We start from the raw sequence: 23,831 nt of genomic DNA on the forward strand, positions 1-23,831 counted from the left end.
GTTTATTACCTCCTTGAGTTTCCCACTGGAGAACACTGGCGACAGCAAGACTCGAAATCTCTTCCACTCTTCATCCCTTGCTGCAAATAGAGCTTTTTGCATAAATCTCAATGGCAAAACTACCTGAAGTTCACACAAAAAAAGACATTTTGTATGAGGTATGTTTTGGAAGTCTCCACATTGTAGAGAACTTGTTAAACAGGCATCAGTTTTTTTAATCAGTTATTTACTGAGTGTCTACTAGGGGGCAGGCACTGTGCTAGATGCTCCATAAACTTTTATCCCAAATTCCTTTTCTCTTGTGAGGGTAGAGGGGGTACCCAGCCACTAGATTCATGTTCAGGATTTATATTACAGCTGCTGTGTAAATTCAAAGGCCCCTCATGGTAGGTAAAATGTTCTCCCAGGGGACAGAGAGCATTATGACCTAGGGCATCCTATACAGGCAGCACAGGAAAAAACTGATTGATGACAGTCATCGAGATAACCTTGGAAAACTAGGTTGCCCAGACCAGTTATACTTTTCCATATATGTACAGCATGAATATCTTGCAAGGGATGCCAGAATACAGCCACTTAAATATAGTAGCTAATAATTTAAAAGATTAGGAACTTCTTCTCAATTCTGAAAAAATAATGCAATTATATGGAAGCACTATTTTTGAATCGTCCCCCACTACACACACATGGAGAGACAGAAAGAAAAGGAAAGATAACTATGTTTCCCAGCTTTAGACTGGCCTGTCAATCCAACCTGCTCGAAACTGTCATTCAGCTTCCAACACTGTGTTTTGTTTATAAAGGTATACATCCAGTGCTCATTCATGATGAAAGCTCAAAACACTAGGAAGAAAAAAAAAACTTCTCCAATCTGAAAGAGACTCTATATACTAAAAAACCCAACACCAACAACAAAGACCTTCAGCTAACATAACATTTACTGGTGAAATGGTGAATCTATTGTCCTAAGATCAGTAAGAATGTAAAGTTTTCTACTTTTATCATTCTTATCCAATATTACTATACTCTAAATTTGTACTGGAGCAATGGGACAATGTTTTTAAAAAGGCATAAAAATTGCAAATGAAAGAACCTGAAGTGACCCTGTCTTCAGGGGACAAAATTATCAATGTGAAAAATCTCAAAGAATATTTTAAAACTTCTAGAACTAATAAATAGGTTAATAGGTTCACCAAGGTTGTAAGATACAGTATTAACATTCAAAAATAAGCTAAATAACAACAAGGGAAATGTAAAAAAAAAATTAAAAACAAAATACTATTCACTGTTACTCCAAAGAAAATGAAACACATTAGGAACAGATATAAACACAAGTACAGGACTGCTATGCAGAAAATTATAAAATGTTGATCAAAGATATTAAGGAAAATCTCAAGAAATGGAGAAGCATAACATGTATTGAAAGATTCAACCCAGAAAAGATACGGATTTTCTCCAAAGTAATCTATAGATTTGATTGAATTCTTATCAAAATCTCACCAAGTGGGTTTTTGCAGAAAAATTTATTCTGAATTTGTATGAAAAATTAAAGAACCAACATAAATAAAGTGGGAGGGCTGGGGATGTGGCTCAAGTGGTAGCGCGCTTGCCTGGCATGCGTGCAGCCCAGGTTCGATCCTCAGCACCACATACAAACATAACAGAAAATAAGGAGTTAAACAGTATGATAGTCTCTAATGCTAACTTAACACAGCAGGAGACAGGAGTTTGAGAAGTAAGCTCAGCATTCTGAGGCTATGAATTCATCAGAAAAACCAACAAGCCAGAAGCAAAGACCAGTTCATTACAATAAAACCCACTGAGAGAGGCCACTAGTCTTTCCTGTTCTGATAATAATACTAGGGACTCCCCCAGATGAGGTGTCACATCTTTTTGAACTAAGGGGCAAATGCATGCATAGAAAAGTTAAGATGGTAACTTCTTTGTCAATATATATATATATATATATATATATATATATATATTTGTAGATGGACACAATATTTTTATTTTATTTTTTTTATGTGGTGCAGGGGACTGAACCCAGCCCTTTACACATGTTAGGCAAGCGCTGTACCACTGAACCACACAACCCTGGCCCCAAGATGATAACGTATTTTTTCCTTTGCTTTATTAACATAGTCACCATCCCCCAAGGTTGGTACTTAAAGTGGTAATGAAACTCATTGCAAGAAAAAACACAATGGAGAGAAGAGCACAGGCACAACTAAAATAAAACAGAGTGAAAAATAGACACACCCTCTCAGCCCAAATGAATGCTTTGCAATGGTGTAAACAGAATGATCAGAGGGAGAACAGTCTTTCTAAAGATGGTACTGAAACAACTGGACAGCCACAGGCCAACAAAACAAGACAACAACAACAAATGAACCCTCACCATGTTTTAAAATTAGCATTACATAGATCATAGGTTTTTATGTAAATTGTAAAGTCTATAACTTCTAGGAGAGAAACAAGAACAACATAGAAGTCAGAGGCAAAGCTTTTCATGTATTAGCATCCCCCATAAAAGACAATACTTGCTCTTATGGAGACCCTGTTATGAGGAAAAGACAAGTGACCCATCAGGACTTGAAAAGACTAGCAAGAGGGAGCCTTGGGGATCACTATATCCCAAGAAAGCTGATGATTATATGGATTTATCCACAGCAGCAATTTTGCCCAAATGTACATAGGCACTTATGTACATGGGCACATAAAACTGGTGAAATCTAAATAAGTTCTGTGGATTATATCAATGTCAATTTCTGGTTACTCTAGTAACAGGAATAGACTACATTTGGAGATAAGTAATATGATATTCAAAGCATGTCAATTGGGAAAAACAGAAGAAAAGTTATATGAAACTTCCCTGAACAGTTTTGGAGCTAATTTCTGTGAAGCTGTGATTACTCCAAGACACAAATTTAATCAATAAATATTTGTATTTTTAAAAATAACCTTAGCATACACTTCACAGAAATGATATAAGCTCAATCAACAAATATATTAAAAGCTATTCATCATCTTTAGCAATAAGAGAAATGCAAATAAAAACCACTATCATGTCACTCCAGTCAGAATGGCAATTATTATGAAGATAAACAACAATAAATGTTGGCGAGCATAGGGAGAAAGCGGCATACTCATACTTTGTTTGTAAGATTGCAAATTGATGCAGCCAATATGGAATGCAGTATGGAGATTCCTTGGAAATCTTGAAATGGAACCATTATTTGACCCAGCTATCCCTGCCTTTGGTCTATACCCAAAGGACTTAAAATCAGCATACTACAGGGACACAGCCTCATCAGTGTTTTATAGCAGTGCAATTCACTATAGCAAAACTGTGGAACCAACCTAGATGCTTTTCAGTGGATGAATGGATAAAAAGGAAGGGGGGAATATATTCCCAATGAAATTTTACTCCACAATAAAAGAGAATGCAATCATGGCGTTTGTAGATAAATGGATGGCATTGGAAAAGATAATGCTAATTGAAGTTAGCCCATCCACAAAAAAAAACAAATGCTGAATGTTTTCTCTGATATAAGAAAGCTGATTTATGATGGGTTAGGGAGGGGTTGAATGGGAGGAATGTATAAACTCTAGATAGGGCAGAGGGGTTAGAGAGAAAGGGAAGGGGCATGGGTTAGCAAAAATGATGGAATGTGATACACATCATTATCCAAAGTACATGTGTGAAGACATGAATTGGTGTCAACATACTTTATATACAACCATAGATATGAAAAATTGTGTTACATATGTGTAATAAGAATTGTAATGCATTCTGCTGTCATTTATTTTTTTAAAAATCAAAGCTGAGAAAAAGTGAATGAGTTTCCCAGGGATATTCTCAAGGCCACTTCACTCATTTATCCCCAGATCATTTTTCATTTCTCTCATGAATCTCCCTAGAATACTCGGGAAATGAGGAAGTTCAAGGCACCAGTCACCTCTAAGTTGACCATGTTGATGTGAGTAGTTTAGCTGACTATTTCACTACTGTGACTCTGACAAGAACCATGTAGAAAACTAAGATTTACTGGGCTCACATTTTCAGAGGTCTCAGTTCATACATCGCTTCCTGTGTTGCTGTGGTCTGTGGTGAGACAGAATAGCATTGCAAAAGAGTGTGAAGGAATAAAGCAGCTCAGGACGTGGCATTAGGAAGCAGACAGAAACTCCACTAACTAGGGACAAAATGTATGCCCTGAAGCCAGGCCCCCAGTGACCAACCTCTTCCAACAACACCCTACCTGCTTACAGTTGCCCCCAATTAATCCTTACTGAGGAAATAGTGTGGAGTAGATTAAGGATTTCACAATTCAATCACTTTATTTCTGAACTTTCTTACATTGCCTCATAGATGAGCTTCTGAGGAATACCACGACCATAACAGTGATTCTCATGCATGTTGTGGAGTGAGAAAGTGTAAGTAAGAATTGCCAAAATGGAATCACCTTCCGTTTTTCCAGCTCAAAGTGGAAAAGATGGAGAGATGCCACTCCTACCCATGGGAGTCAACAAATTAAGTACTTGCTCTAAGTTTTTTCTTCTAACACTTAAAAAGAAATCTTCCTATTGCTATATTTCAGGGATGATGTTTTCATGATTCACAGGGAGATCCCCAATTATGTGGATCTTACAGCCTGTCTAGTATACTGTTTATCTGGAAAGCGTAAATACAAAATAATGCCTTTTCAGCAGGAATAGCAGAATGGAATTCTCAGGGTGTCAGGGGGCCTATAATTCTTAGGGGGTCTATAATTATGCTCAGAATTATAGAATTAGTATGATAAACAAGCCTCAGTGTTTGGAAGAGATAATCTGAGCAGAGTGTAGCCTTTTTTTCTGGCCTCTGGTTTTGAGCTCATGAATTTCTGTCAATAGTCAGGCCCCGAGTCAGATATCTAAATGGGTTAATGACAAAGGCTTGATCAAAATTCACATTTCTTGTGGAACATGTTACCTTGTATTTAGTTTAAAAATTTAAATTTTTTTAAATCATGTGATTACTGTTCATTTCATATGCGATACTGCCTTTGTTAAAAAATAATACACATCTTGTGTTTAATTATGTGAAATCCATATACAAGGGCTACCTTATCTCATTCATACTTATTCGTTGCTAAGACTCACTGCTAGGGTGCTATCTTTGAATGATAAGAAGAAATGCAGAATGCTGTCGTTTCATCTGTTAAATTCTCCAAATATGTCACAGAAAGTAAAACTTGGGTGAAGCCATGGAAATAACCACAGGGTATTTACACATTCAAAAATTAAGTATGTGCAAATTGTCAACTTCTGAATGCTTGGGGTACTTCAGAAATTGTAGTTTCATTTTTAATTTACAAAGGGACTCATGAGACCTTGCAAAGAATAGGAATGTTTGAAGGTGTTTACCATGCCCTCTTTCACAGATTTTTTGCTGAAATACTCAGCACAATATAATCGTCCTGGAAATGTGCACCGAGCAAGTTAAAAATCATTTTTATGAAAAATTCAAAGTCTGAACAACATCATGAAGATAAAATGCAGATGTACGAGAGATCCAAGCTGTTCCACTGAGGCTCTTGAAGAGTTGACATCAGAGCTCCAGAGAAAACCTGGCCATGCTCCAGGAGGGGCCTGAACATTGCTTCTCAAAGGATAAAAACTACTAAATTTCTCCTGAAGATAAACATTTTTATTGATGACACTAAACTGGCATTTGTACTCAGGAGAAAAAATAGAGGGAGCTCAAGCACACTCACCTTGCGGTAGTACAGAAGAGTTCCAAATAAAGGCAGAGGTGTTGGCCCAGGTATTCCCAGCTTCTTAAATAGCCCATGAGAGTAGGTTCCATATCTATAAAGTGAAATAGAAAGCCGGGTCAGCCTGATTGTCATTCTATAGATAAGGTCCTGACCAGTCTCTGACTTAGAAACTGGACCAGGCAGTGAGATAGGTAACATGTCGGTGATACATAACAACAAAAACTCCAACTGGCACATTCTGTTTTCCAACACCACTTAGAGATAACTTCCTGCCACAAGAGGCACAATGATTTGGTAAAAGAACTTGAGTCTTCATTGCCCCAATAATTGGGTTTGTTCTTAATAAACATTCCCAGCCTTGACTGCGACTGAGAAGGTCAGGCTGGCATTCTGCCAGGGCATCACAGTTGCTATGTGTATTTGGTATGTTAACCTTTCCTTAACGTAGAGATTCCTAGTAAAAAAGGGCCAATGCTTTGACATGCCTTTCATTATGAGATTTTGAGTAACCAAATCCATTCAAGCACACAGTGTCCACTGAGAACCTATGGTAACATTATTTCTTGCAATTTGGTCATTAACCTTTCATACTTTTCCTTCTTTCTATGCCATGTCTCTGGTTCAGCATTCAGCCCTTCTTTAAATTTGACTTCACATGGATATTTGGAAGCAGTCATAGTATTCTTATTTCTGTTGAATGACAAATGTGACATTTAAGAAAACTGGGACTTCCATTGGCTTTATACCAACGTGAGCTAAGTTGAGTGTCACCCAAGTTCATTTTCAGACAATCTAAGTGACTTGAGAAAGAAGGAAGGCTGAGTTTCCTTAGACTCTTAGTGCTACTGTGAGGAATAAATGACTGAGGAATCATCTCCATGCCATTCCTCCTCTCATTGAGTCTGATCCTCCAACTGGTGATGCTCAGATGGCAGCACAGAGTTAGGCATGCTCATGTTTACCAAGGCAGTCAATCATAAAATAAATTTGCCTCTATACATCAACTCTCCTTGTATGAAAACCCACAAAGGCTGGTGCTTCCTTGGGCTAGCCAACCTGTAACACAGATGTGTCATGTTCACATCACCATGCCTGAGGGTTCTGGATCCTAAAATCTTCACCCCTATCAGCATTGATAATAGATGAAAGACTAGGTAAAGGAAAAATGGTGAACAAGAGATTCCTAGCAGCTACTTCAATCACAAAACAACCAGTCTTGCAAAGATTGCCCCATAGTAGCACAGAAAAGAAAAGTCTGGCATGTTTAAATAGCTCAACATGCCCAGCAATTCCTTTTAACTACATAGAAGGTGACCTTCCAAATTTCAGTTACAGTCCTGATGACAGAGCAGACAATATGCAACATAAAATAAGAATCCATAATGTGTTCCAGACAGTTGAATAAGAACTTGCTGCTTCTTTGGAGGAGAATTTTTAAGGCAGTATAGTTTCACATACTCTGTACAAATCCTGTCATTACATACAGTAAAATTAAACTACATTGATTCACTAGAGAATGTCTACAGAGAGAGGATTATGTTGCCACAACACCCTGAATTAGTAGTACCTTTTCTTTCAGACAATAAAATACAGATCTATATTTTCATTTTCCATGCTATTTTGATTCCTTATTTTTAAGAGTGAAATTGAGACAAATGTCAGATGTGATCTGTGTGGAATCTCTCCTAACCACAATCAAAATAACCTCTTTCCCTCTGTTTCATGATGTCAGGATCCCATTAGTAAAAGCAATTTCCCTACTAAATGATATTCATTCATGCGTTTATGTTGGAGTGTAAAGGAAAAGAAGTAAAGCCAATTTGGCTTTGTGATGTTGTTCACGCTGCTAGACTATTTCATATTGAGGGATAATAAGTATCTTTACTGATGCTAATTTCTCAGAGAGAGAGAAAATAATACAAAAGGAAAGAATAAAACTTCTTAAAATTTCTGTCAGGTATTCTCTGCTCTAGACACTTATCATTTACAAGGAAACAGTTCTGTGAATTTCAGGGTGAAATAATTGAGTTTTACAAGAGAGGGAAGTGCCAGGAGAAAAAGAGGGAACTGTGCAGTCAACCTTCCAGAGAGTCTGAGGTGTGTTATATAGAGGGTGCTGGGGGCAAGAGGGGGCAGGAGTCACCACATGCACAGGGGATAGTCCTCTTGCATGTCTTCTGCAATAGGCAGAAATCCAAGAAGATAAAGAGACAAAACCCAAGTAAACTGGTTTTCCCCAGAATTCCCTAAGTTTGAAAGGGAGTGAGGTTCCCACTGCATGTGATAATAGTTATTAATTATCTATATATGCTGAATTCTGGTTTATTCCTCTAGGTGAAAACACAGAGCCAATCAGATAACCCCCAGAAACAAATATCAAAACCAATTTCCCTATCCACAGGAACTCACCATTTGTCTTCAGCAGTTCTGTCTTGTGAATTTTTTTTCTACTATGTGGACTTTTTTGCCAAAAATGTGTCAATTTGTAATTCAGTGAGGCCAATTTATGTGTTAGGAAAGGAGATGGGGCCAGGCATGCTCAATAGGAACTTTTTAAGTGTTTATAGAAATTTCAATTCCATGATCTCTTTTGATCTTTCAAATAGACAAAGAAAAGAGGAACATAATTAGGTCCCCACCTCCATGGTTACAGAGGAGAGGAGACTGGACAGCTACTCACAGATATAGGAGCACCAGGAAGATAGCCAGGAGGACCCAGGTCTCTATAGAAGAATTGGAGATCAGATCCATCACCACTTTTCCTCAGCAGTTCTGTCTTCTGAATTGTTTTTTTTTTTTCTGCTATGTGGGCTTTTTTGCCAAAATGTGTCAAGCTGAAATTCAGTGAGGCCAATTTATGTGCTAGGAAAGGAGGTGGGGCCAGGCATACAGACAGTGGAAAGGCCACCTATGCATCTCCTGGAATTGGAGAGGTCAGGTGTTCTCTTTGCAGTTGACAAAGAATCATGCACTCTCCTCCTTTGATCTTTTAAACTATTGACTTAAACAAACTTCCTTTGTTAATTTCAGTAACTTTAAGGCCAACAGCTGTCCAATGGGTAACTAAAAGAAGAATAAATCTTGGTATTCTGCCTTCATTAGGTATCCTTTACTAACCTAATATTTGTGACTACGCAGCTTTGCACAAGACATGTTAATCATTTAAGGAGTGTTTATCTAAAAACTATCAAAATAAGAATATTTAGTCCCAAATATACCTAATCTGATACCACCTTAAAGATTGAGGCAAGATTGAAGGGACATTTGATTGTCAGCTTTGGGGGTTTTGTTTTGTTTTGTTTTGTTTGTTTGGTGCTGAGGATGGAACCCAGGGCCTTTTGCATGCAAGACAAGCACTCTACCAACTGAGCTGTAACCCCAGCCCTGATCCTCAGCTTTTAAAGCAGCTTTTCTTCAGAGCACCAGAGTGGTACCTAGAATTTCTCATTCATTTTTCAATTCCTTCCAGGAATGGCAGAGTCTTGTAGACAGATCACTATGAAAAGAGTGTTCCCTCAACAAAAGGAATCATATCATGGCATCTACATTGCCTTTCTAGTATCCAATATCTGGTAGATAAACATCCTGAGCAATAAGTAAAAATTTACCCCTTTCAAGTGATTAGGACTTCTCAGGAGCTACCTCACAGTGCTAGAACTGAGATAGTGATCCATGAGACTACAGTTTGGGCAAGATTGCTTAACAATGCATACTTCTTCCCCACTGCTCTAATTTTTGTATGAAAGCCTTCAGGTCAACTCCACACCTTGAAGACATGCCTAAAAATATGTCTTCCTGGGGTGGATACACAGATTAAATTTCTTTACTTGCTTTTTACATTTACCCTTTGGGTTTGATTTTGGGGGTGAGTGGCCAGACCTAGATTTTGTATATGGCCTGAAACTTCTGTAGTATGCTTAGTTTATGTTTGGTGGAAAAATCAATATATCACTTTGTAATCAATAATGTCAATGTTATTTAATATTTTATATTTGAACTCAAGCAAAGCCATTAGCATTTAATTTCTTTAATTGTTCATAGCACCGTAGCTGCTGACATGAGAATACATGAGACCTTCATCAAAACAAGCTACATCCATAAACCTTTGGCTATACAGGTTACTGCACCTAGAATGTTTTTGTGCCTCACAAAAGACTTCAGCTTACCCTTCAAAAACCAGCTCCCACAGCACCTATTTTGGTATAGTCTTTCCTAATTTATCTTGAGCACTAGGACAACTTATTCCTTGCTGTGATCTCCAAGACTCTGGAAGCTGACGAAGGAGGATTGCAAGTTTAAAACCAGTCTCATAAATTGATTGAGGCCCTATGACACATAGATAGACCCTCTCTCAAAATAAAATATAAAAAGGAAAGGATAATAGAATGAATAATACAGTATTACTTTATGTGCATATATGATTACACAATCCAGGTAAATCTACATCATGTACAACCATGAGATTCATTCTACTATACTTCCTACTCATAAACACCCTTCATTTCCTTCACATATTTCTACTTAATCGTGTCTACACCCCACTTTATTGTGAATTAGCATCACGATATCAGAGAAAACATTTAAAATTTGGTTTGCGGGGATTGACTTATTTTGCTTAACATAATATTCTCCAGCTCCATCCATTTACCAGTAAATGCCATTTTATTCTTCTTTAAGGCTGAGTCATATTTCATTGTGTGTGTGTGTGTATGTGTATGTGTGTATCACATTTTATTTATATATTCATCTTTTGAAGGACACCTACATTTGTTCCATGGGTTAAGTATGAAGATCTGCTCACGTATTTGGTTATATACAGACTCAGCCCCAGATACCATGCTGCTTTGAGAGGGGCACACATGAACAGGCAATTGTAGGATGCCAAATAAAGTAATCATAGAGGTATGAGAAAAAACATTCTTATCAATTTTAAAGGTGGAGCTTTTTTCTTGGCATGGGACAGTCCATTCTCTTGTGCATCGTAAGTCCACATAATATCTCTTTTGAGAAGCCTGTTATTACTTCCACTGACAAATAAATTGCACATGGGTTTGGCTTTTGTTTTACATTCAAAACTCACAGGTCATAATTTTAAGTATGCAAAAAAAAATAGAATGGAATGAAAGAAAAAAAAGTAAGATGATTTTTTAAACTCAGCTCTCAAATGCTCTTTCTTTTAAGTAGGTACTATTTTCATCTTGCTAACTTTGAGAGGCAGAAGTATCTAAGCTTTGTAGTGGGGAGAGGGAATAGCCAAGTATTCTGGGCCTTGTGTTTGGAGTGGTGTGAAGACTGTCAGGTCCAGGAACACATCCTCTTGGACTGAAGGAGGAATGTTCCTCACCCCATAGTCACTGCAGGTTGAATGTGATGTATGAGCACTGTGTTCAGGACCTGTGTCAAGCATTACACATGAACTATCCAGGAACTTGGCTTTCATGAATTTTAATCTTTCTTGGGGGAATTAAACCCTAAAGAGCAAGATGAAAAAAAACCCACACATATAGATTTTGAATTACAAATTTGGATGAGTTCTGTGAAGTTAAAGAATACTTTACTGAAACTTGTAGAAGGATTTGACTCACTCATTTTTTCCTTTTTCAAACTTACTCATTTTTCAAAAAATATAAAAACAGCATAATCAACAAAACTAAAGAGAAGAGAAGTGTGAGCCGTTGGGTGTAACTAGACTTCTTTCCTCATGTAGGTGATGGATATTGGCTAGAATTGACCTAAGATGTCCGCGGGTCTTGTTATCTGAATCACATGACTTGCTCAGGACCGCCTGCCTCTCTCAGGATTGATATAAAACACACCTCTTCCTCATTATTCTACTTATCTTGTATATTAAAGTCCATAATTTCCTGCAGTCCAGTCAGGAACCAAGAGATCCTATGATCATGATGCACAAAGGTAGAATAGGCAGGATCTCAAAGAAGACACACCTGCCATGGAAGCTCTGAGCCCTAAAGTCTAGAGAGTTTTCTCAACTGGGAGTGCGGAAAGAGAGGTACACCACACCTCCACACACCCCTTACCTCAAGAAAAACTAGCTAGTGTTTATTTTTTAACTCTTTAAATTTTTATTTAGGTTTTTTTGATATATATGAAAGAAGATTGTATTTTGACATTATACATACGTGGAGTATATCTTATTCAAATTATGATACCATTTTTGTGGTTGTACGTGATGTGGATTTTTTCTGGTCATGTATGCATATATGAACATAGGAAAGTGACATCCAATTACTTCTACTTTCTTTTCTAATATTTTTTGTTGTTGTTTTGTTGTTCTTGTAAGGACTTCTCCTTCATTAACTGGCACAACCCATCCAACAATTCTATGAGATATGTATGGCTATAATTATCATTTTATGAAAGAGCAACTAAGCCCCAGAAATTTTAACTCATCATATACAGTTACATAGCTAATTACTACCATCAAAAAGTGGGGCCCTGGAGCAAAATCTTGTAATTCCATTTTCCATTGAAAGTTCAAAAGACCTTCTAAAAAACCTGGTTGATGTTTCAACCTCACATGTGTTACATATTTCTTTCCACATCTTCCAGAACACTCCCAACACAGTTACAAAATGCTGCAGAACTGCTTGTAAACACAAATCCACAGACGACCTTTTGTTTATTTATTACTAAATGTGAATTCACTGAATTCTATGAGTCAGCAGACAGTCAGAGGTAAAAGGAGTTCAGCCATTTTGCAATCAGAATCATTCCAATAGTCAGGAAAACAAGAAGGAAAAGAGGTCAAAACCAATAAATCAAAGATAACTGAGAGAATTAATCAGTGAGGACAAAATTTGCATCATGGGGTTATGTTGAAAAAGCCTGAAAAGCCTGCACACTGCCCCTCTATGTGGGCCAATGACTTTCTAACTTGCCTGGTGGGACTGCGGGCTGGCCTTATTCAGGGAATGACCTGCTCACCATTATGGAGGTCTCTGTAAAATGCATCTATTAACATTTCTTACTGATTTTGTTATTCAGTCCTTTTGATTTTGAAACAGAGTCTTCCTAAGTTGCTTAGAACCTCACTATGATACAGATTAAAACTGATAATCCACTGGCTTATGTAAGCTCTTCTTTTCAACAATTTCACCAAGAATTTTTGATTTACCATAAAACAGTTATTTCATAAGGAATATTCCATATTCCCTCAAGGTCAAGCCATTGTAGAATGAGCTCGTTTATCTATTAAGCTACAATTACAAAAATTAAAAGGGGGATATAAAACTATGACCCCCCAAAAAAACCTGAATAATGCTGTATTTGTTTTAATTTTTCTAAATTATGACTCAGAAGGTCACACTGCACTGAGTGACACATCTCTTCCACAGCAACAGGCCCTTTAGGACTTACAGACTGATCAATGAAAAGGACAAGACCCAGTGATTATGTGGGCCATAGGTCATGCTTGTATTTTGCCAGAAGGTCCTTTTTTTTATTTGGGTACCTTTGTCTAATGTAAGATGACTGCAATTATGTGGGTTAGTCTCTGTGTCCTCTATTCTTTACTATTGTTCTAGCAGTCTATCTTGGTGCCAATACCATGCTTTTTTTTGTTACTATTGCTCTGTAGTATGGTTTAAGTTCTAATATAGTGATGCCACCTTCTATACTTTCTTGATAAAAAGGGAATATTAGAGGGAAGATCTTATACTAAGACATCTAAAAGCAAAAAAGAAAAAAAGAAAAGAGATATTAGAAAAGGGAATTTAGAGTCAATCTTGAAGTTTCTTGAAGTATTGTACATATTGAAGTAATTATTCTCTTTTTTCTTTGAGATAAGATTTTGCCATGTTCTCTATGTTGGGTATAGTCCGAGAAGTGGGATATCTGGGACAAATGGCAGATATATCTTCTTAAAGGTCCTTAGATTACTCCTGGATTTGCAATTCTCCTGCCTCAGCCTCAAGAGTGGTTGGGACTATAGGTATGTGCCACAGTTTCACTTGTTGTTCTTGAGTAGGAATATGAAGCAAATCTAGTTTTCTGTATCATTTTCTCATGTGCATGAACTGTTTTTAAAATCCTTCCAACTTTGAATCATTCCCTCCACCTGGATGTGAAAAAATCAAAACTGAGAGAAAGTGAGTTTCCCAGGGACATTCTCAAGGACACTTCACTCATTTTTTCCCCAGATCTTTTTCATTTCTTTCATGAATCCTTCTAGAATCATGGAGAAATTAGGAAATTAAAGGCACAAATCACCTCTTTAGTTAACCATGTTGATGTGATTAGTTTAATTGGCTTCTTCACTACTGTGACCCTGACAAAACCACTGGACTCACAGTTTCAGAGGTCTCAATTCATACACGGCTTACTATGTTGCTGTGGTCTGCAGTGAGGCAGAATAACATGGCAGAAGAGTGTAAAGGAATAAAGAAGTTTAGGATATGGAACTAGAAAGCAGACAGAAACTCCACTAACCAGGGACAAAATGTATGCCTTGAAGCCAGGCCCTCAGAGACCCACCTCTTCCACCAATATCCTACCTGCCTACAGTTGCACCTAGTTAATCCTTACTGAGGAAATTGTGTAATGAGTAGATTAAGGCTTTCAGAATTCAATAACTTTATTTCTGAACTTTCTTCAATTGCCTCACACATGAGCTTCTGAGGGACACCAATGCCATAACAGTGATTCTCATGTATGTTGTGGAGTGAGAAAGAATAAGAAAGGATTGACAAAATGGGGTCACCTTCCAGTTTTCCAGCTCAATGTGGAAAAGATGGGGAGATGCCACTCTACCCATGGGAGTCAGCAAATTAAGTTCTCTAAGTTTTTGCTTCTAATACTTAAAAATAAATCTTCTTGTTGCTATGTTTCAGGGGTGATATTTTATGATGCACAGGGAGACCCCAAATTATGTGTATCTTACAGCCTGTCTAGTATACTGTTGAACAGAAAAAACGTGAATAGGAAAATAATGCCTTTTAGCAGAAATAGCTAAATTATGAAATTCTCAGATGGTCATTAGATCTCAGAATTTTAGAATTATAATATGATAAATAAACCTCAGTGTTTGGGAGAGATAATCTGAGCAGAGTGTAGCCTTTTTTCTGGCCTCTAATTTTGAGCTCATGAATTTCTGTCCAGTAATCAAGATTTGAGTCAAATACCTAACCAGGTTAGTCCCAAATGCAAGCCACAATTTCACATTTCTTTTGGAATATTCCATTCAGTTTACTTAAATTTTAATAATTTTTAAATCACCCAATTTCTTCTCATTTGACATCACTAAATGTGCCTTTGTTGAAAAAACAATACTCATCTTATGTTTAATTGTGTAAAGTCCATAGATAAAAACTGTCTGATCTCATTCATAATTTTTCCATTTGACATCACTAAATGTGCCTTTGTTGAAAAAACAATACTCATCTTATGTTTAATTATGTGAAGTCCATAGATAAAAACTGTCTGATCTCATTCATAATTTTTTCCTTCTAAGATTTACAGACAGGGTATTATCTATGGAGAATAATAAAAAATGCAGAATGCTTTTGTTTCATCTCTCAAATCCTCTAAATGTACCTTCAGTAGTAAAACTTGAGTAGTGCCATTAAAATAACCACAAATTTAGACATTAAGAAATTATGTATGTGTAAATTATCAAACTATGAATACTTGCATTGCTCAAGAAATTTTAGTCTCAAATCTATCCATGAACATTTTTAAATAGCTACTCATGAAATCTAGTTATGAATAAGAGTGTTTGAATGTGCTTGATGTCTTCTCTTTCACAGATTTTTGATCAAATATTAAATACAATATAAATTTCCTGAAAATGTGCAAAGGCAAATTAAACATCACCTTTATGATATGTACAAGTCTGAACAACATCATGAGCATCCAATGCAGATGAACTAGAGATATGAGCTGTTTCTCTGAGGCTCTTGAAAATTTAACAGTAGAGTCCCAGGGAAAATCTAGCCATGCTCAGCGTGGAGCTTGCACACTGTTTCAAAAAGGATGAGAGCTGGGAACTTCCTCCAAAAGAAGTGCAGTTTTACCAATGACATTAAACTGGTACTTTCTTTTTGCCAAATAAAAAAGAGGGAACTCAACCATACTCACCTTGCAGTAGTACAGAAACATTCCAAAGAAAGACAAAGGTGTTGGCTCAGAAATTCCCAACTTCTCAAACAGCACATATGAATAGGTTTCACATATATAAATTGAGAGACAAAGCCAGGTGAGTATGATTGTCATTCTATAGATAAGAGCCTGAACAGTCTTTGACTCAGAAACTGGACCAGGCAATGAGGGAGGTAACATGTAGGTGATATATAACATCAACTCCAACTCACAGTGTGAGAAAGTGGGCACATTTGATCTTTCCCAACTTCATTTAGAAAGCACCCCCTTACACCAAAGTCATAATGATGAGTTAAGAGAAGTTGAGATTTTATTCCTCAATTATTAGGTTTATACTCAATACACATTCCCAGACTTGAGTGCTCCTGCAAGGTCCAGCCTCGCATTCTGCCAGGGCATTTCATTTGCATGTCTCTTTGGTATGTTTGCCCTTCCTTAATGTAGTATTTCCCAGTCTAAAAAGGGGGGTGATATTTTGAAGTTACTTTGATGAAGAGATTTTGCTTAACACAGTCTATTCAATCACAGAGGGCCCATTGAGAGCCTCTGGTGACATTTTTTTTTCTTACAACTTGGTCATAAAACTTTGGGGTTTTTTCTTTTTTCTCTGCAATGCTCCCAGTTCAGCATCCAGCCCTTCTTTAAAATTGACTTTATATGGATCCTTGGAAGCAGTAATAATATCCTTCTGTTGAATGGCAAATATACCATTTTGAAACAATGAGACTTCCCTCTACCTCACACAAATGTGAGCCATGTTGAGTGTCACCCAAGTCTGTTGTCAGACAATCTGGTTGCCTTGATTCAGAGGGAAGACCGAGTTCCCTATGTCCTCTGAGTGCTACAGTGAGGAATGAATGACTGAGGAATCGTCTCCAGGCCATTCTCTCTCATTGATTCTATTTCTTCAACTGTGATGCTTAGATAGTAGCGCAGAGCCAGGCATGCTCATGTTCATCAAGGTGGCCAGTCACAGCACACTTTGTTTATTGCCCCCATGCATCAACTCCCTTTGTATGAAAACCCACAAAGGCTGGTGCTCCTTTAGCCTGGCTGGCCAGCAACTCAGATGTGTCATTCTCACAGCCCCATGCCAGAGTGTTCTATGTCATACAACCCATGCCCCACCATCCCCCAAATGAGGGAAACATGGAGAAAAAGAAATAGTGTACAAGAGACTCTTAGCAGCTATTTTAACCATAAAACAGCTATTTCTGCAAAAGTGGCCCCATAGTGGCAAAGGGGAAAACTGTGGCATGGATAAATGGCCCAGCATGCTCTGTAATTCCTCTCATCTACATGGAGGGGGACCCTCCAAAGTTCAGGAACTGTCCTTTTGAATGAGAAAAAAATATGCAATATAAAATAAGAACCCATAATGTGTTCCAGACAGTTGCAATAAGAACTTGCTGCTGCTTTTTAGAGGAGAATGTTTAAGGCAGTGTAGGTTTCTTATATTCTTACAAATCCTGCCATTTAATACTGTGATAGTAAAATCAAATGTGACTCCATTTTGTTTTGTGCATCCATTCTATAAAACGACCATGCCAAGTAGAAGGGTCATGACTGGGTCAAGATGTTCTTTTCTTTTTGTTATCAAAACCTTTAAGGACATGGAACTACCTAATGGGGCATGGTTTCTATAACTAGGGTAACAGGGCTCTGTTTCTGTAACTGGGGTGACTGAGCCAACTGTGATTGGTTAGGCTTCCTGCCACTTGATTGCACTCTTCCACTTCTGAAACCTGGCTTGCTTGCATTGGCTGTACCCCCAAACATCCCTTTTGTGGTTTTCAGGGTTATATGTAGCACCCTTGCAATTGTTCAGGACTGATCAGGGGAACAGCTTTATATTCTGTTGAGTGGCCACTAGTGTGCTGCAAAAAAAGGCTTGATTTGATTATACAAGAGTGGTCTGGAAGTCAATTTGTGAAACCCTGGGGTGAAGCTTTAACTATAACATCTGGGGGATATAGCATCCTAGGATGCTTCTCCGACTGGCCTCTCAGATATGGTGAGTGGACTCCTCTGGGGAAAAGGTCAGATTGGGCGAAGTTGCTTACACCTTTCCTGGGACAGGAGGAGATATTGCCACTGTCTCCCTGGAGACCTCCCAGTGGGCTCTTACCTTTGCCTGGGGCAGGATGAGTCATGACTCTGCCCCATTGGAGGACTCCCTGTGTGACCTCACCTGTCTGTATCTTGGGGCATGAGGAGACATTGTCTCTGTCCCCCTGGAGGCCTCCCTGTGGGGCCTCATCTGTTCCTGGGGGCAGAATGAGACGTGGTCTCTGCCCCATTTGAGGTCTCCCTGTGTGACCTTACCGATTGTTGCTTGTCCTGCATCTGTTCTGCTGTTTATCGTTTCTCCAGCTTCTGTTTTTCTATTTGTTATTTGTCCAGTGTCTGTTTGCCAGCCATCTGTCTTGTGTTTATCTGTCCCTGTGTTGTGCATGGGCCCTTTTTTTGTTCTCACAACTGCTCTTCTCTTATCAGAACTCCTTCTCTTCACCATCATCATGGGACAAGGAAGCTCTATAGAGATCTCTACCTGGACCCCTTTAACTTATTTTCTTAACAATTTTCAGAACTTTTGTTTGTTGGTTTGTTTTTGATTGTTGCCTTTGTGTTCTGTGTTAATTTCTTCTTCAATTTGTTTCTAATGAGAAAAGAAATGATTAAAATGGTTTTAACTGTGCTCACTACAGCTTTCATTAAAATATAAAGTGCTTCCAACAGGAATTGTCAATAGTAAAATCTAAAGGTAAAAAAAAAAAAAAGCAATCTGTAGATTGCCTTCACTTAGTAACTAGGCCAGGTGCCAACTGGGTAAATTGTGTCAGTTCTTATAGAGGACAGATTAAAACTAAAGTGTTTTATAAAATTATTATTCCTAAATTGTATAACAAAAAGCATAATTTTTTCTAGGAAGTTTGGATTTTGTCTCTCAGTATTTGCAAGCATGAATAACTCCCAACTATTAAAAAAGTGGTCCAAAGATTTTTCTATGTCAGGTTAAAATTTGGTGGCCACAATCCAGGAAACGAGAAAAAACAGTTTAGAATGAGTCCCCAACCTGGGGACTCTCCTTAGGAGACCAGTGAAGCTGCATCTTTGGGAAGTTCCTTCAGGAAAAAAATAAGACCCTTTCATTTGTCTATATTCCCTTAACTCTTTTTAGCTTTGATGAACAGGACCTTCTCAAGGAAAAGGTCAGAAAAACTTTTAAAATTCTATATTTGCCAAATTGATAACTTTGATCCAATATGCCTAGATTAATGTGTTTTTCTGATTACACTCTGCTTTATTCTAAGGCCAATTTACAAGGGTTAACTCTCAATCTAATAGGTTATAAAAAATAAGCTACAAGGCTTTTGTTTATCTGTTTGCTTTGTGTGGGTGCACCAGTGTACTGTACATCTACATGTATTACCATGTCTACATATATTTGGTACAAAAAAATTGACATCTGAGCTCATAAATTAAAATTTAAAAAATAGATCCAAATACCTTTCGTTATTATGATTTAAAAGGTTCAATTTAAATTGGAAAAATAAATAAAAATACAAATGTCTTTAAAGTTACTAATGCACAGTTTTTTTCTAGATGGTTAAACAGCTGTTAAAATGTTAATATTTATAAAGTTTCTGATATCCATTCTCTCTAGGACTTTTCTTCAACAGGAAAAAACGATTACTAACACTATTGAATGCACCTGTTTGATACCTTGTTTTTTAAAAATGAAACATAAATTACACCTAAACATATATAAAATTAATCATGGATGTGTTTGGTATAGACATCTAATTGTTTAACAAAGTTAAAATTCTAACTGTTAAATATAGTTTCAAGTACTTTTAACACCTTAAATTCCATAAGGCAAAATACCTAAACAATGTTTGTGTTTTCATAAGTTGGTAAATTAATTTTTAAAAAAATTATTTGTGTGGGACAGAGGATGTGGCTCAAGTAGTAACGCACTCACCTGGAATATGCAGGGCGCTGGGTTCGATCCTCAGCACTACATAAAAATAAAATAACAATATTGCCTCCACCAAAATCCTCAAAATAAATATTTAAAAACTCTCTCTCTTTCTCTCTCTCTCTCTCTCTCTCTCTCTCTCTCTCTTTCTCCAAAAATATTTTGTGTTATCATAAAAACAAGGTTACTACAAATTAAAAGTCCCAACAAGTATAGTTCTATATACAAGGAGTCAAGAGGTTTCAACTACATTTCAATTAAAGACCATAAATAACAAATATTTCATCTTATTAAAATAGATTAATTTATCTAAATTCAGGAATGTATAAGGGTTATTTAAAGGTCTAAACAGAAACAAGGATCAATGGATTAAAAATTATTAAAATGTTCTAATATAAAAATATATTTAGTAAAAATCTAATAGGTTTTAAAAAATAAGCTAATGTTTCAGATGTATGTCATATTGTGCTAGCTAACATTCATACAGAGTCAGGAAACAATATATGTAAACTTTATAAAATAATATTTTAGAAGAGAGACAAAAATCAGCTTTAAAACCATTTAAAAATAGGTTCCAGGTAAAAAGTCTTTATGTGGTAAAGTATAATTTTAATACATCTAAGTAAACAACAAAACGGTCTAATTAAGTAATATAAAGGTCTAAAAATAAAAGATAAATATTAAAAGGTTTATATGTAAATAAGTTTGTTATATGTGTAACACAAATAGTTAAAACTATTCAAGGTCTTTCCCTACAGACAAATATTAATGTACTGATATATTTATATACTAAAATGACGAAACCATCTAAAAATATTAATTACATTGTGTCTGTGAATTTTATCCCCTACAACAAATAATCTTGGTTAAACAGCAACGTTTATTTTAAAGTATTTTTCTACATTACACAGTCTAGATTTTTCTTTACAAGCTAACCTTGGTTAATATAAAAACATCAATAAAAGTGTGGTACATTACTCTTCTTTACAGATTGAATGTGTTCAGACTTGAGGCAAACAAAAGAAGCTGACATTTGTTCAGCCTGCTTTACAACTAACAATAACTGAGCCTGTTAATGTGTTATAGAAGTTAAACTTCATTAACACACAACCTAAGTTAATTTGAGATACTAAGCCATCATCTGTAGACAGATAATAATTAAAAGAGATTAAACTCACTGAAAAGGGGCTAAAGTTATAGCTCAGCAGTGCAGTGTTTGTCTTGCATGAGTGAGTCAATGGGTTCAATCCTCAACATTAAATAAGTTTATATAAAATAAAGATATAGTGTTATGTAAAAAAATAACTCTAAAGTTATAAACATTAAGGTTTAAACAGAGTATTCTCAGTTTAAGACTGATATAACTGACTTGCTAGATGCTTAGGATCAAATTTAAAAATTAAGATTAAAATAAAGGGGAAAAGAAAACCAATATTTGGCTCTTGCCCTCTGTGTCAGCCTGAACCCAGAACAGGAGGAAGAGCTTTGCAACTCTGGGCCACATAACCTCCTGATAATGGAGATTAATGAGACTACTGGAGAACAGAAAGCCAATGAGTATACATGCTGCAAAAGAGAAGGTTCATTAAAAAGGGGAGACATGCCTGATGCTTCCAAGGGAAGCCACATGGTCAGCAAGACCTTGACCCATCCTAATGTAGATGGCACTAGCAGAGCTGAAATACTGCTCAAAAGTTCCCCAAGAGTGTCCTCCAAGGAAACTCAGCTTACTCTTTCCAATAGATAGAAAAAAAGGTCAGTTTGACCAGCTTGGTCTTAATCACCTAGCAAAAACAGTTAAAAACCAAAGCATAGCCATTCCTTGGCATTTAAAATAAACAACACTTATTTTATTGTAACATAAAGTGTACACTTGTGTTAACATCCCCCAGTAAGTAAGACTGGAGACAACAAAAGAAAAATTCTTGGGCAAGAATGCCTGATAATAAAAATTGCGAGTCAGAAGTTTTTAGTCAGTTTAAGGCCTACATATTTTCATAACCTCATACACAAATAGTCTTAATCAGTGTTTGTTAGTATAACTATCTTCCCCTATGTAACAAAGAAATCTCTACTGAATGTAGAGGTCATGCCAATAAAGATATTTTACAAAAATAAGATGACATTATCTAACTTACCTAAATGTTGTGTCTACATTCCTGATAATTCTGACAATGTTAAAGATTTATTTCCCTAAAAAAGGGCCTTATTAGGCTTTGTTAGGCCTTGTTATGGGAACAATTTCTCAGGTCTTCTGCCTCCTGGTAAAGAATTATTAATTTCTATCATTTTCATAATATTCATGAAAAGATTTCAGATGCTACAACTACTACTTTGCATTAATCTTATTTCCATACTCATGTCTTTTTGTTTCTTTCATAGAAGTGCACACCCCCAGATGAATTTACAATCTATTCTTCCTAAATCAAATTTTTACCATGGACTCCTTGACCCTCTCAGTTTCTACAAAGGGACTCAAAACTGCTTGCCCACTGCACATCGCTCCCTCTCAGCTCGAAGCAGTAAGAACAGTCATCTCCATTTTACTTTACAGCAGTAGTAGGTCCATAATATTATAGAAAAATTATGGTCAGTATAGATATTCACCAATATGTCTAGCTCAGGAAGATGTACCTGGGGAATTACCCCCAAGATCACCCTGGGTGATCTTCCAGAAAGAGACACTTGCTTTCACAATCCAAATTATAAGTGAGACAACTCCCTATTTACCAAAAATTGTGCTTTCAGGTCCCACTTCAAACTCCTTGCTTAAATCTCAAAACTGTCAATAACTTTTATCTATGTAACCTACTATTTTGATGGAGAAATGGGAAAAGTACCTGGGCTTATTAAAAGACCAGGGCCCTCTGATTTATCAACATAGACAGGCTGACCCCATTTTAGTTCCCCTCCTGGCTGGTATGGGAATAGCTGGATCAGTATACTGCTTTGGGAACTGCAGCTCTTATCAAAGGCTCTAAAAATTTAAAGTCCCTCAGCCATAGAATATATATAGATTTAGGAGAACTAAAAATGTCAGTTTCCAAACTAGAATTTTCACTAGACTCTCTGACAGAAATAGTATTACAAACAGATGGGGTCTAGATCATCTCTTTCTAAAACAAGTAGGATTTTGTATGGCCCTAGGAAAAATGTGTTGTTTTTAAGCAAACCATTCTGGGAAAAAAAAAATTTGGTGCTAGTGAGAAAGAAACACAAACCATAAGAAGCTTCAGGCAATTAGTTCTAAAACTATTGCTCCTGGTCTCCTTGGCTGACTACAATCATCTCAGCCATAGTTTGGCCCTTAGTCTTTCTCCTGATTGGGACTACTATAAAGCTCTGCCTATTACACAAGAGTGTAGGTGAGGTCCGACTTATGGTCTTGCCAGCCTAGTATGGTCCCTTAGACACAGAAGGATGAAAAAGAAACTGAAGCCTAATGATGTGCAAGATTGACAACAAAACTACTAAAACCACTGGGAATGTGATAGTAAAAGAAATGTGACTCCATTTTGTTTTGTGACTCCATTCTGTAAAACAGCCATGCAAAGTAGAAGGGTCATGATTGGGTCAAGATGGTCTTTTCCTTTTACTATCGAAACCTTAAGAACATGGAACTACCTAGTGGGGCAATGTTTCTCTAACTAGGGTAACAGAGCTCTGTTTCTGTAACTGGGGTGACTGGACTCACTGTTATTGGTTAGGCTTCCAATCGCTTGACTTCACTCTCCTGCTTCTATAACCTGGCTTGCTTACATTGGCGAGACCCCCAAACATCCCTTTTGTGGTTTTCAGGCTTCTAAGAAGCACCCTTGAAATTGTTCAGGGCTGACGGGTGGGGGGGGCAGCTTTAAGTTCTGGTCAGTGGCCACTAGTGCACTGCAATAAACGCTTGATTTAATTATATGTGACTGGTATGGAAGTTAGTTTATAAAACCCTGGGACAAAGCTTTAACTATAACAGTACA

The 23,831-nt window shown here is 36.9% G+C and overlaps 1 protein-coding gene and 1 pseudogene across 6 annotated transcripts in view; both read right to left on the minus strand.

The window, feature by feature from the left end:
* LOC144364745 (cytochrome P450 3A9-like) overlaps nucleotides 1-23,831 on the minus strand; it is a 466,715-nt gene that overhangs the window by 350,667 nt on the left and 92,217 nt on the right. The gene's annotated exons all lie outside the window — the stretch shown is intronic.
* LOC144364739 (cytochrome P450 3A9-like) overlaps nucleotides 1-23,831 on the minus strand; it is a 67,231-nt pseudogene that overhangs the window by 14,252 nt on the left and 29,148 nt on the right.

The sequence above is a fragment of the Ictidomys tridecemlineatus genome, chromosome 10 (assembly GCF_052094955.1).
Source record: "Ictidomys tridecemlineatus isolate mIctTri1 chromosome 10, mIctTri1.hap1, whole genome shotgun sequence".
In the NCBI taxonomy this organism is placed as follows: domain Eukaryota; kingdom Metazoa; phylum Chordata; class Mammalia; order Rodentia; family Sciuridae; genus Ictidomys; species Ictidomys tridecemlineatus.